Below are 12,759 nucleotides of genomic sequence, written 5' to 3'. Positions count from 1 at the left end.
CCAGGAGGGAAGCCATAAATAACACACACATACCCGCATGAAAAATATATCAGATTAAATTTACAAAATAAATAATGGATGAATATAGCGCTCGGGAACCCTTCGGTGACGATCAATAGGCCAGAGATTGGAGTCAAAGTATATTCACTGCACTGTACAAAAGGGCCGTTATGACCCAATAGTCCCAATTTAGGGAAATGAATCTTTGCACCGATTTGTAAAGCACAAACATAAACAATTAAAAGCAAACGCAGGTTGTTAAGCCGCGAGGGGCAAGTTTCGGTTTCAGGGCTGAGGAGGCGGGCCGCGGCCGCTGTCAACAAAGGAGGCTGTTGGTGGCCTGCGGAGGGCAAAGCGGGCCTAGAGATTGATGCAACCCGAGAGGGAGGGAGAGAGGAGCCCTGTCCGGGGGGGGGGGGGGGGGACTCGGCTTCTCCCTTTGTCCGCTGCGGGGTGAGCCGCCCGTCCCTTCCGTGAACGCAGGCCCCGCTTTCACTTTCACTTTTGGCTGGGTCCGGATTACCCACCCCTCACATCTCCCTTTTCTTGCCCACCCACCGCCTGACGGCCCCAAACACACCATCAGCGCTCTCCCCCCCCTCCTCCTTCTTCTCCTCCTCCTCCTCCTCTCGGAGCGGCCGCCTGCGCTCTTCAAATGTCTCCTCCTTTGTGGCTGCGGTGCTGAGCCACCGAGGGCCGGGCCTCCCTTTTCTTCTGTTGTTCACAAGCCGTCACCTCGCTCAGCCGCTCTGACTGCCGAGGCTGAAGCCGCCACGACAGTTGGGGCGAGCTGGTTACGGGTGAGATGCAGGCCCTCCTCTCACACACACACACACACACACAGCGGCCGTTTCTTCTCTGCCCTGCCAGGCAACCCGTCCCGCCCCCTCAGCCCTGCGCTGATTGGACCGTCCGATGCCGTTCGCATCAGTAACAGCGCGAGCTCGGCGCCCGGCCTCCATCCGATTGGCCGTTCCTCCTGTCACTCACGCCATTGTTCAGCCAGTTGAGCGGTGACAACCGGAAATTAGTATTAATATTTTCAGGAAAAAAACATTTGGATGGTCGCGGGGAATCGAGCTTCATAAGTTTTTTTTAGAAAAAAAGAAAATTAATTCCTTCATATGACATCGGTGGAAACTTACGTCCGTGAAGACCTAGCGTCGCCCGTTTCTCGATCGTGCTCCAGGCCGCATCTGTTTAAAAAAAATCTGACACTTCCACCCTTCTTTTCTTCCAACCACCACCAGCCAATCAGCGCTTCATATCCCAATACCAGCCAATCAGCATCATGCCTCCACTACTAGCCAATCAGCACCATACCATCCACTATCAGCCAATCATCACCTCGTCTCGCCCCATCGATTCGTTGTTTGTCCAATTGGAGAGTTAGTCTCCCCCAGCTGACCAATCAGCGTCATCCTAGAGCACCGCTCAACAATAAACAAGTTACATTGTCACCAACCAATCAATAACTATTTTCTCCGGTAGTAACCAATGAGTACGTTTGTAGAAATATTCCTCGATTACCATATTACATTGATATGAAATCTGACAAGATTTTCTGTTTCTTCTTGAGTACGAAGTCGATCAGCAACCATTCGGCTTCCATGACCGATATCCTTAAAAGGCAAACAAACACACCGATCGCCATAAGCGGCGACATTTTATTTTCAACCAATTAGCTTCTTCGCCATCAACAGACCAATGGGAATTCGGTCAGTTCGCCCGCGCCCAATCAATGAACGGTGTCCGATATTTACCAACCAACAAGTGGCGTGTGATTCGCCTCTGAGACAATAAGAGACCAGGTTCTCGACCAATCAGAAGTGGCGTGGGTTCACCTTCATCCAATCGCCTGGCAGAGTGCGGCTTCCATTGGCTGCGTGCGAGTCTGCACATCCACCGACTGGAGACAGCCCGGAGGCAGCGTGGGGCGGAGCTCCTGCAGCTGCTCAAAGCCACAATGTGTACGTCTTGCGGCTGGAAAGCGGATTTTACTATTTAAAAACGATCCTGATGTCTTTGACTGAACGGGATAATAAAAGATTATCACGGTTTACTCTTTATTAATGGCATTCATCTGTTTCAGTTGTTTTGTGCCTCATCACAAATCTGAACGCCAACCTGCATTTATTAACAAGCCTTCAACACAAAAAAAAACTAAATTAGGGTGAAGGCACAGAGCCGAGCCAGAAATGGGAGTGGGACCTAAAGCTTGATCGAAAAGATGGGGTTAAAGAAGGTTTGTGCAGTTGGAGAGAAGAGAGGATGGTTTCAGGGAAGAATTCCAGAGAGTAGAGAAGAGGTACTGAAGGCTCTGGATTCAATGGTTTTAGGTAGTGGGAGCGAGGGGTACATAAAAGGCCAGAATCCGAGAACTTTGCAGTATAAGAGAGGACATGTCTGCAGAGGGTTGAAGAGATAGGGTGGGACAAAACTGTGACCATACAACAACAACTTGCCTATATAGAATCATAGAATACAGCGCAGAAGGAGGCCATCCAGCCCATCGCCTCCTTGCAAGAGCTATCCAATTAATGCCATTCCCCAAGTCTGTCCTCATAGCCCTGTACATTGTTCCTGTCATGTTCCAAACACAGACGAGACTGCACACAGGAAGGTTAAAGTAACAGTGACCTCAGTCTTTATGAATTCATTCCAGAGTGAGGAACAGGCCTTAGGGGCCGGCTTATATACAGTGCTCCCAAAGGATGCTGGGATCCTTTGGGACTTCAGGAGATGCGCTCCCTGGTGGCAGAACATGGGAGTGCATGCTTTACAGATACACAACATCACTGCCCCTCCCCTCCCCCAATGTCAAAAGTGAAAACGATTTACAAGGTGAGGCGGTCGGGAGCCTTTCTTTCCCTTGTGGACCGCCACTCTACAAATGTCTGTTCTGGTGTGTTGGCTGTGCCCTCGCTGGGCCGGCGTGTTGTTGGCCTTGCAGGGCTGCTGGGTGAACCTGGCCTTGCTGGGCTGTTGGGCATGATGGGTTCGATTTCCTGGTCCAGGGTGGTGTCATTGATCCTTTGGGTGTGTGTTGTGGGCTCGAAAAAGGTGGTGTCTGCTGTGTGTTGTTCAGGGCAGTCTGTGAACCGGAGCCTCGTTTGGTCCAGGTGCTTTCTGCAAATTTGTCCATTGTCTAGTTTGACTACAAACACCCTACTCCCTTCTTTAGCTATCACCGTGCCCGCGATCCACTTGGGACCATGTCCATAGTTTAGCATATACACAGGGTCATTCAGATCAATTTCCCGTGACACAGTGGCGCGACCATCGTTTACATTTTGATGCTGCCGCCTGCTCTCTACCTGATCATGCAGGTTGGGGTGAACCAGCAAGAGTCTGGTTTGAAGTGTATTTTTCATGAGTAGCTCAGCCGGGGGCACCCCTGTGAGTGAGTGGGGTCTCGTGCGGTAGCTGAGCAGTACTCGGGACAGGCGGGTTTGGAGTGAGCTTTCTGTGACTCGTTTAAGGCTCTGTTTGATGGTTTGTACTGCCCGCTCCACCTGCCCATTGGAGGCTGGTTGAAACGGGGCCAAGATGACATGTTTGATCCCATTACGGGTCATGAATTCTTTACATTCGACACTGGTAAAACATGGCCTATTGTCACTGACCAGTTTGTCAGGCAGGCCGTGGGTGGCAAACATGGCCCTCAGGCTTTCAATGGTGGCGGTGGCAGTGCTTCCCGACATTATGTCACATTCAATCCATTTTGAAAAAGCATCCACCACCACCAGGAACATTTTACCGAGAGAAACGGGCCCGCATAGTCGACATGGGTCCTCAACCATGGTCTGGAGGGCCAGGACCACAAACTTAGTGGTGCCTCTCTGGGCGCGTTGCTCAACTGAGCACACACGCTGCATTGCCGCACACAGAACTCTTAAGTCAGAGTCGAGACCGGGCCACCACACGTGGGATCTGGCTATTGCTTTCATCATTATTATACCCGGGTGTGTGCTGTGGAGATTCGAGATGATCCCTGCCCTTTTTTGGTAGCACTACGTGGTTACCCCACAACAGGCAGTCTGCCTGAATGGACACCTCGTCCTTTCGCCGCGGGAACAGCTTGATTAGCTCTTGCATTTCAACGGGGATGCTGGCCCAGCTCCCATGCAGTACACAGTTTTTTACTAGGGACAGCAGAGGATCTTGGCTGGTCTAAGTCCTAATCTGGCGGGCAGTGACAGGGGATTAATCATTTTCAAAAACTTCCATGACCATCAACAAGTCTGCGGGCTGCGCCACCATCAACAAGTTTGCAGGCTGTGCCATTTCCACCCCCGTGGTAGCCGACTGAGAGCATCCGCACAGTTCTCGGTGTCTGGCCTGTGGCGGATGGTATAGTTATAAGCTGATAGCGTGAGTGCCCACCTTTGTATGCGGGCTGAGGCATTAGTATTTATTCCCTTGTTTTCAGCGAACAGGGATATGAGGGCTTGTGATCGGTTTCCAGCTCAAATTTGAGTCCAAACAGGTACTGATGCATTTTCTTTACCCCGAACACACACGCTAATGCCTCTTTCTCAATCATGCTGTAGGCCCTCTCGGCCTTAGACAAGCTCCTGGAAGCATAGGCGACAAGTTGCAACTTCCCCGCAACGTTAGCTTGTTGTAATACACACCCGACTCCGTACGATGACGAATCACATGCTACCACGAGTCTTTTACATGGGTTATACAATACAAGCCGCTTGTTGGAGCATAAAATGTTTCTGGCTTTCTCAAAAGCAATTACTAGTTTTTTTCCCATACCCAGTTCTCACCTTTATGCAATAACACATGTAGGGGTTCTAAGAGGGTGCTTAACCCCGGTAGGAAGTTACCAAAACAGTTGAGGAATCCCAGGAATGACCGCAGCTCTGTGACATTCTGTGGCCTGGGCGCGTTCCTGATAGCCTCTGTCTTGGCGTCTGTGGGCCAAATGCCGTCCGCTGTGATCTTTCTCCCCAAAAACTCCACTTCTGCTGCCATGAAGACGCATTTCAACCTCTTCAACCGCAGCCCTATGCAATCCAGTCGCTGGAGGACCTCCTCCAGGTTTTGTAGGTGCTTGACTGTGTCTTCACCCATGACCAATATGCCGTCCTGAAAAACCACCATGCGTGGTACCGACTTGAGTAGGCTCTCCATGTTTCTCTGGAACATCGCTGCAGCCGACCGAATTCCAAATGGGCATCTGTTGTAGATGAACAGTCCCTTGTGCGTGTTGATGCAAGTGAGGCCCTTCGAAGACTCCTCCAGCTCCTGCGTCATGTAGGCCGAAGTCAGGTCGAGCTTGGTGAACGTCTTGCCTCCTGCCAGCATCGCAAATAGGTTGTCTACCTTAGGTAGCGGGTATTGGTTCTGTAGCGAGAAATGATTAATAGTTATTTTATAATCGCTGCAAATCCTGACCGTGCCATCACTTTTGAGAACTGGAACAATTGGGCTGGCCCACTCACTGAATTCCACTGGGGAGATGATGCCCTTACGTTGCAGCCTGTCCAGCTCGATTTCCACTCTCTCCCTCATCATGTGAGGTACTGCTCGCGCCTTGTGGTGAATGGGTCATGCCTCTGGGACCTTCGCCCCGGAAAAGTTTCCAATGCCTGGCTCAAAAAGGGAAGGAAATTTGTTAAGAATCTGGGTACATGAGGTCTCATCGACATGTGATAGCGCTCAGATGTCATCCCAGTTCCAGCGGATTTTGCACAGCCAGCTCCTTCCAAGCAGTGTGGGGCCATCGCCTGGGACAATCCAGAGTGGCAGTTCGTGTACCATGCCCTCGTAGGTGACCTTGACCATGGCACTGCACAGGACAATGATAAGCTCTTTGGTGTACGTTCTCAGTTTCGTGTGGATGGGGCTCAGGACTGGTCTGAGTGCTTGATTGCATCACAGTCTCTCAAACATCTTTTTACTCATGATGGATTGGCTAGTGTGAGTGTCGAGTTCCATTGCTATGGGTAAGCTATTCAATTTTACGTTTAGCATTATAGGTCGACATTTCGTCGAAAATGTGTGCACCCCATGTACTTCAGCATCTGCCTCCTCTCTCTGAGGCTCAGAATTGCTTTGATCCACCATGGACCGATCTTCCTCTGCCACGTGGTGGTTAGCAGGTTTTGTAGAGCTTGTAGCTCGTCTGCAAGCTCGTTGGAGGTGCCCCATTGTTCCACAGCTCTTGCAAACATACCCTTTGAAGCAGCATGAATAAGCTGAATGGAAGCCTCCACAACGCCAATAAGGTGTGAATTGCCTTGCATTCATCCTTTGTTGGGGACTCTGAGTCATCTGGGTCACCTGATGCCTGCTGGCAGTTGCAAACTCGTGGTTTCTCCCCTGTACATTTCTGCTCGCAAATACAGTTCCAGTTAATTTATGAACATTGCTAGCACTTGTGTGCTGAGAAATTTGTTTGGTGTTATCACTGGTGGACATAAATGCCTGTGCTATCGCAATGGCCTTGCTGAGGGTTGGTGTCTCTACAGTCAAACGTTTTCGTAGGATGGTCTCGTGGCCAATGCCTAGTACAAAAAAGTCTCTGAGCATTTGCTCCAGGTAGCCATCAAAGTCACATTGTCCTGCAAGTTGCCTTAGCTCGGCACTTCCTGACCTTCAGATCGCTGGTACATATAGAACCGATACATCGCCATCAACACGCTCTCCCTCAGGTTTAGATGCTCCCGAACCAGTGTACACAGCTCCTCATATGACTTATCTGTGGGTTTCACCAGAGCCAGAAGATTCTTCATGAGGCTGTAGGTCGGTGCCCCGCAGACCATGAGGACCAATCTCCTTTTTGCAGCACTTCCTTCTCCATCCAGCTTGTTGGCTACAAAGTACTGGTCTAACCGTTCGACATAGGCTTCCCAGTCCTCACCCTCCGGGAACTTCTCCAGGATGCCCACAGTTTGCTGCATCTTTGCGTTGGATTCATATACGCGTCACCAGTTGTTGTGTTCCTAACACAGATAGAAACATAGAAAATAGGTGCAAGAATAGGCCATTCAGCCCTTCAAGCCTGCACCACCATTCAATGAGTTCATGGCTGAACATGCAACTTCAGTACCCCATTCCTGCTTTCTCGCCATACCCCTTGATCCTCCCAGTAGTAAGGACTACATCTAACTCCTTTTTGAATATATTTAGTGAATTGGCCTCAACAACTTTCTGTGGTAGAGAATTCCACAGGTTCACCACTCTCTGGGTGAAGAAGTTTCTCCTCATCTCGGTCCTAAATGGCTTACCCCTTATCCTTAGACTATGACCCCTGGTTCTGGACTTCCCCAACATTGGGAACATTCTTCCTGCATCTAACCTGTCGAAATCCGTCAGAATTTTAAATGTTTCTATGAGATCCCCTCTCATTCTTCTGAACTCCAGTGAATACAAGCCCAGTTGATCTAGTCTTTCTTGATATGTCAGTCCCGCCATCCCGGGAATCAGTCTGGTGAACCTTCGCTGCACTCCCTCAATAGCAAGAATGTCCTTCCTCAAGTTAGGAGACCAAAACTGTACACAATACTCCAGGTGTGGCCTCACCAAGGCCCTGTACAACTGTAGCCTCCCTGCCCCTGTACTCAAATCCCCTTGCTATGAAGGCCAACATGCCATTTGCTTTCTTAACCGCCTGCTGTACCTGCATGCCAACCTTCAATGACTGATGTACCATGACACCCAGGTCTCGTTGCACCTTCCCTTTTCCTAATCTGTCACCATTCAGATAATAGTCTGTCTCTCTGTTTTTACCACCAAAGTGGATAACCTCACATTTATCCACATTATACTTCATCTGCCATGCATTTGCCCACTCACCTAACCTATCCAAGTCACTCTGCAGCCTCATATCATCCTCCTCGCAGCTCACACTGCCACCCAACTTAGTGTCATCCGCAAATTTGGAGATACTACATTTAATCCCCTCGTCTAAATCATTAATGTACAATGTAAACAGCTGGGGCCCCAGCACAGAACCTTGCGGTATCCCACTTGTCACTGCCTGCCATTCTGAAAAGTACCCATTTACTCCTACTCTTTGCTTCCTGTCTGACAACCAGTTCTCAATCCATGTCAGCACACTACCCCCAATCCCATGTGCTTTAACTTTGCACATTAATCTCTTGTGTGGGACCTTGTCGAAAGCCTTGTGAAAGTCCAAATATACCACATCAACTGGTTCTCCCTTGTCCACTCTACTGGAAACATCCTCAAAAAATTCCAGAAGATTTGTCAAGCATGATTTCCCTTTCACAAATCCATGCTGACCTGGACCTATCATGTCACCTCTTTCCAAATGCGCTGCTATGACATCCTTAATAATTGATTCCATCATTTTACCCACTACTGATGTCAGGCTGACCGGTCTATAATTCCCTGTTTTCTCTCTCCCTCCTTTTTTAAAAAGTGCGGTTACATTGGCTACCCTCCACTCGATAGGAACTGATCCAGAGTCTATGGAATGTTGGAATAAGACTATCAATGCATCCACTATTTCCAAGGCCACTTCCTTAAGTACTCTGGGATGCAGTCCATCGGGCCCTGGGGATTTATCGGCTTTCAATCCCATCAATTTCCCCAACACAATTTCCCGACTAATAAGGATTTCCCTCAGTTCCTCCTTCTTTCTAGACTCTCTGGCCCCTTTTATATCTGGAAGGTTGTTTGTGTCCTCCATAGTGAATACCGAACCAAAGTACGTGTTCAATTGATCTGCCATTTCTTTGTTCCCCGTTATGACTTCCCCTGATTCTGACTGCAGGGGACCTACGTTTGTCTTTACTAACCTTTTTATCTTTACATATCTATAGAAACTTTTGCAGTCCGTCTTAATGTTCCCTGCAAGCTTCCTCTCGTACTCTATTTTCTCTGCCCTAATCAAACCCTTTGTCCTCCTCTGCTGAGTTCTAAATTTATCCCAGTCCCCAGGTTCACTGCTATTTCTGGCCAATTTGTATGCCATTTCCTTGGCTTTAATACTATCCCTAATTTCCCTTGATAGCCACGGTTGAGCCACCTTCCCTTTTTTATTTTTATGCCAGACAGGGATGTACAATTATTGTAGTTCATCCATGCGGTCTCTAAATGTCTGCCATTGCCCATCCACAGTCAACCCCTTAAGTATCATTCGCCAATCTATCCTAGCCAATTCACACCTTATACCTTCAAAGTTATCCTTCTTTAAGTTCTGGACCATGGTCTCTGAATTAACGGTTTCATTCTCCATCCTAATGTAGAATTCCACCATATTATGGCCACTCTTCCCCAAGAGGCCTCGCACAACGAGATTGCTAATTAATCCTCTCTCATTACACAACACCCAGTCTAAGATGGCCTCCCCCCTAGTTGGTTCCTCGACATATTGGTCTAGAAAACCATCCCTTATGCACTCCAGGAAATCCTCCTCCACCGTATTGCTTCCAGTTTGGTTAGACCAATCTATATGCATATTAAAGTCACCCATGATAACTGCTGCACCTTTATTGCATGCACCCCTAATTTCCTGTTCGATGCCCTCCCCAACATCACTACTACTGTTTGGAGGTCTGTACACAACTGCACACAGGGAGGTTCAAGTAACAGTGACCTCAGTCTTTATTAAGACACCCCAGAGTGAGTAACAGGTCTTAGGGGCCGGCTTATATACAGTCCTCCCAAGGGATGCTGGGATCCCTTGGGACTTCAGGGGATGCGCTCCCTGGTGGCGGAACATGGGAGTGCATGCTTTACAGATCACTCCCATGCATTTCCCTTTAAGTATTTATCCAATTCTGCCAGCCTTTCTGCAAATTCTGTCAGGTGAATTTATAATGGGGAGCAAAGAAATGGCAGACCAATTGAACAAATACTTTGGTTCTATCTTCACGAAAGAAGACACAAATAACCTTCTGGAAGTACTAGGGGACCGAGGGTCTAGTGAGAAGGAGGAACTGAAGGATATCCTTATTAGGCGGGAAATTGAGTTAGGGAAATTGATGGGATTGAAGGCAAATAAATCCCCGGGGTCTGATAGTCTGCATCCCAGAGTACTTAAGGAAGTGACCCTGGAAATAGTGGATGCATTGGTGATCATTTTCCAAAAGTCTATCGACTTGGGATCAGTTCCTATGGACTGGAGGGTAGTTAATATAACACCACTTTTTAAAAAGGGAGGGAGAAAGAAAGCGAGTAATTATAGACTGGTTAGCCTGACATCAGTGGCGGCGAAAATGTTGGAATCAATTATTAAAGGATGAAATAGCAGCGCATTTGGAAAGCAGTGATAGGTTCAGTCCAAGTCTGCTTGGATTTATGAAGGGGAAATCATGCTTGACAAATCTTCTGGAATTTTTTGAGGATTTAACTAATAGAGTGGACAAGGGAGAACCAGTGGATGAGGTGTATTTGGACTTTCAAATACACCAAGGTCCCACACAAGAGATTGGTGTGCAAAATCAAAGTGCATGGTATTGGGGGTGAATAGAGAACTGGTTGGCAGACAGGAAGCAGAGAGTCGGGATAAACGGGTCCTTTTCAGAATGGCAGGCAGTGACTAGTGGAGTGCCGCAGGGCTCAGTGCTGGGACCCCAGCTCTTTACAATATGCATCAATGATTTGGATGAAGGAATTGAGTGTAATATCTCCAAGTTTGCAGATGACACTAAACTGAGTGGCGGTGTGAGCTGTGAGGGGGACGCTAAGAGGCTGCAGGGTGACTTAGACAGGTTAGGTGAGTGGGCAAATGCATGGCAGATGCAGTATAATGTGGATAAATGTGATATTATCCAGTTTGGGAGCAAAAACACAAAGACAGAATATTATCTGAATGGTGGCAGATTAGGAAAAGGGAAGGTGCAACGAGACCTGGGTGTCATGGTTCATCAGTCATTGAAAGTTGGCATACAGGTACAGCAGGCAGTACAGAAGGCAAATGGTATGTTGGTCTTCATAGCTAGGGGATTTGAGTATAGGAGCAGGGAGGTCTTACTGCAATTGTACAGGGCCTTGGTGAGGCCTCACCTGGGATATTGTGTTCAGTTTTGGTCTCCTAATCTGAGGAAGGACATTCTTGCTATTGAGGGAGTGCAGCGAAGGTTCACCAGACTGATTCCCGGGATGGTTGGACTGACATATGAGGAGAGACTGGATCAACTGGGCCTTTATACATTGGAGTTTAGAAGAATGAGAGGGGATCTCATACAAACATACAAGATTCTGACGGGACTGGTTAGATGCGGGTAGATTGTTCCCGATGTTGTGGAAGTCCAGAACCAGGGGACACAGTCTTCGGATAAGGGATAGGCCATTTAGGACTGAGATGAGGAGAAACTTCTTCACTCAGAGAGTTGTTAACCTGTGGAATTCCCTACCGCAGAGAGTTGTTGATGCCAGTTCATTGGATATATTCAAGAGGGAGTTAGATGTGGCCCTTACGGCTAAGAGGATCAAGGGGTATGGAGAGAAAGCAGGAAAGGGGTACTGAGGGAATGATCAGCCATGATCTTATCGAATGGTGGTGCAGGCCCAAAGGGCCAAATGGCCTACTCCTGCACCTATTTTCTATGTTTCTATATTTCTATGTTTCAGGTAATGCGTTCCAGAGCACACCAGCTCGCTGCTTCATTTTTTGTCACCTTGGAGGCTGGTTCACGAGGTTGATTTCGGAGATGAGGGGGTTGACGTATGAAGATAGGTTGAGTAAGTTGGGCCTTTACACACTGGAGTTCAGAAGAATGAGAGGTGATCTTATTGAAACATATAAGATAATGATGTGAACATCTGTAAAAACATCTTGACCACACTGTGACCGATTGGAATTGAAGAGGTTTGCTCATCGGGACATTCCTTGTTTGTGTGCAATCGGCAGCAAATAGAGAGCTACTGCAATGGGGCCTGTCCTTTCTCACCCTCTATTGGTGATCAAATACATGCAGCAGAGTCAACATCGCCGACGGAACACTGCACTGCATTATGTGCCCAATGAACGAAGTGACAGACAGATGAGGAGGACCAGATGTTACACTCCCCGCAAGTACAAGGAGAAGCATTCTTACCTCGACTTGCCCGACACCACCTGCCTTCGGAGACTGCGCTGCCACAAAGAGGTTATCACTGAGGTATGCCAGCTGATAAGGGCAGACCTGCAGCCTGCCAGCACCATCAGAACTGCACTGTCCGTCGAGGTCAAAGTCACTGCGGCACTGTCACTCTATGCCTCGGGTTCTTTTCAGGCCACAGCTGGCGACATTTGCGGACTTTCTCAGCATGCCACACATCGCTGCATTAGACAGGTCACTGAAGCCCTGTTCGCACACAGGAGGGACTTAATCAGCTTCCCTCTGACCAGGGAGGCATAGGGTGAGAGGGCTCTAGGTTTGTCCAGAATTGCAAACTTCCCCAAGGTGCAGGGAGCGATGCGGGCACTTTTTCAGGATGCTGAGGTTTTCAGGAACTGCAAGGGATTCCACTCCCTGAATGTCCAGCTGGTTGTCAACCACCAGCAAATAATACTGGCTGTGAATGCTCAATTTCTGGGCAGCATCCATGATGCGCACATCCTGCGTGAGAGCACAGTATCTGACTTGTTTAACAATGAGCCACAAGCTCAATGCTGGATGCTTGGGGACAAAGGATATGGCCTCACCACCTGGCTGATGACCCCGCTGCATGACACCCACACCGAGACTGAGAGGCAATACAATGAGAGCCACAGAGCAACTCGCAATATCGCGGAGAAAACCACTGGTGTGTTGAAGCAGCACTTCAGATACCTGGACCACTCAGGAG

The 12,759-nt window shown here is 48.5% G+C and overlaps 1 protein-coding gene across 3 annotated transcripts in view; it reads right to left on the bottom strand.

The window, feature by feature from the left end:
* The window catches only part of kdm4aa (lysine (K)-specific demethylase 4A, genome duplicate a), a 71,218-nt gene extending 69,986 nt beyond the window's left edge, over positions 1-1,232 (bottom strand). For 2 of the 3 annotated variants that reach the window (XM_070886694.1, XM_070886696.1), the window contains exon 1: positions 1,146-1,232. The gene's annotated coding sequence lies outside the window, so the exon portion shown is untranslated. Of the gene's footprint in view, positions 1-580; positions 852-1,145 lie in introns of those variants that run through there. The other variant, XM_070886695.1, reaches the window with a different exon arrangement.
* Between the last annotated feature and the right edge of the window lie 11,527 nt (positions 1,233-12,759).

Source organism: Pristiophorus japonicus, chromosome 8, assembly GCF_044704955.1.
Source record: "Pristiophorus japonicus isolate sPriJap1 chromosome 8, sPriJap1.hap1, whole genome shotgun sequence".
Lineage (NCBI taxonomy): Eukaryota > Metazoa > Chordata > Chondrichthyes > Pristiophoridae > Pristiophorus > Pristiophorus japonicus.
This window is presented reverse-complemented; position numbering and strand designations above follow the sequence as displayed.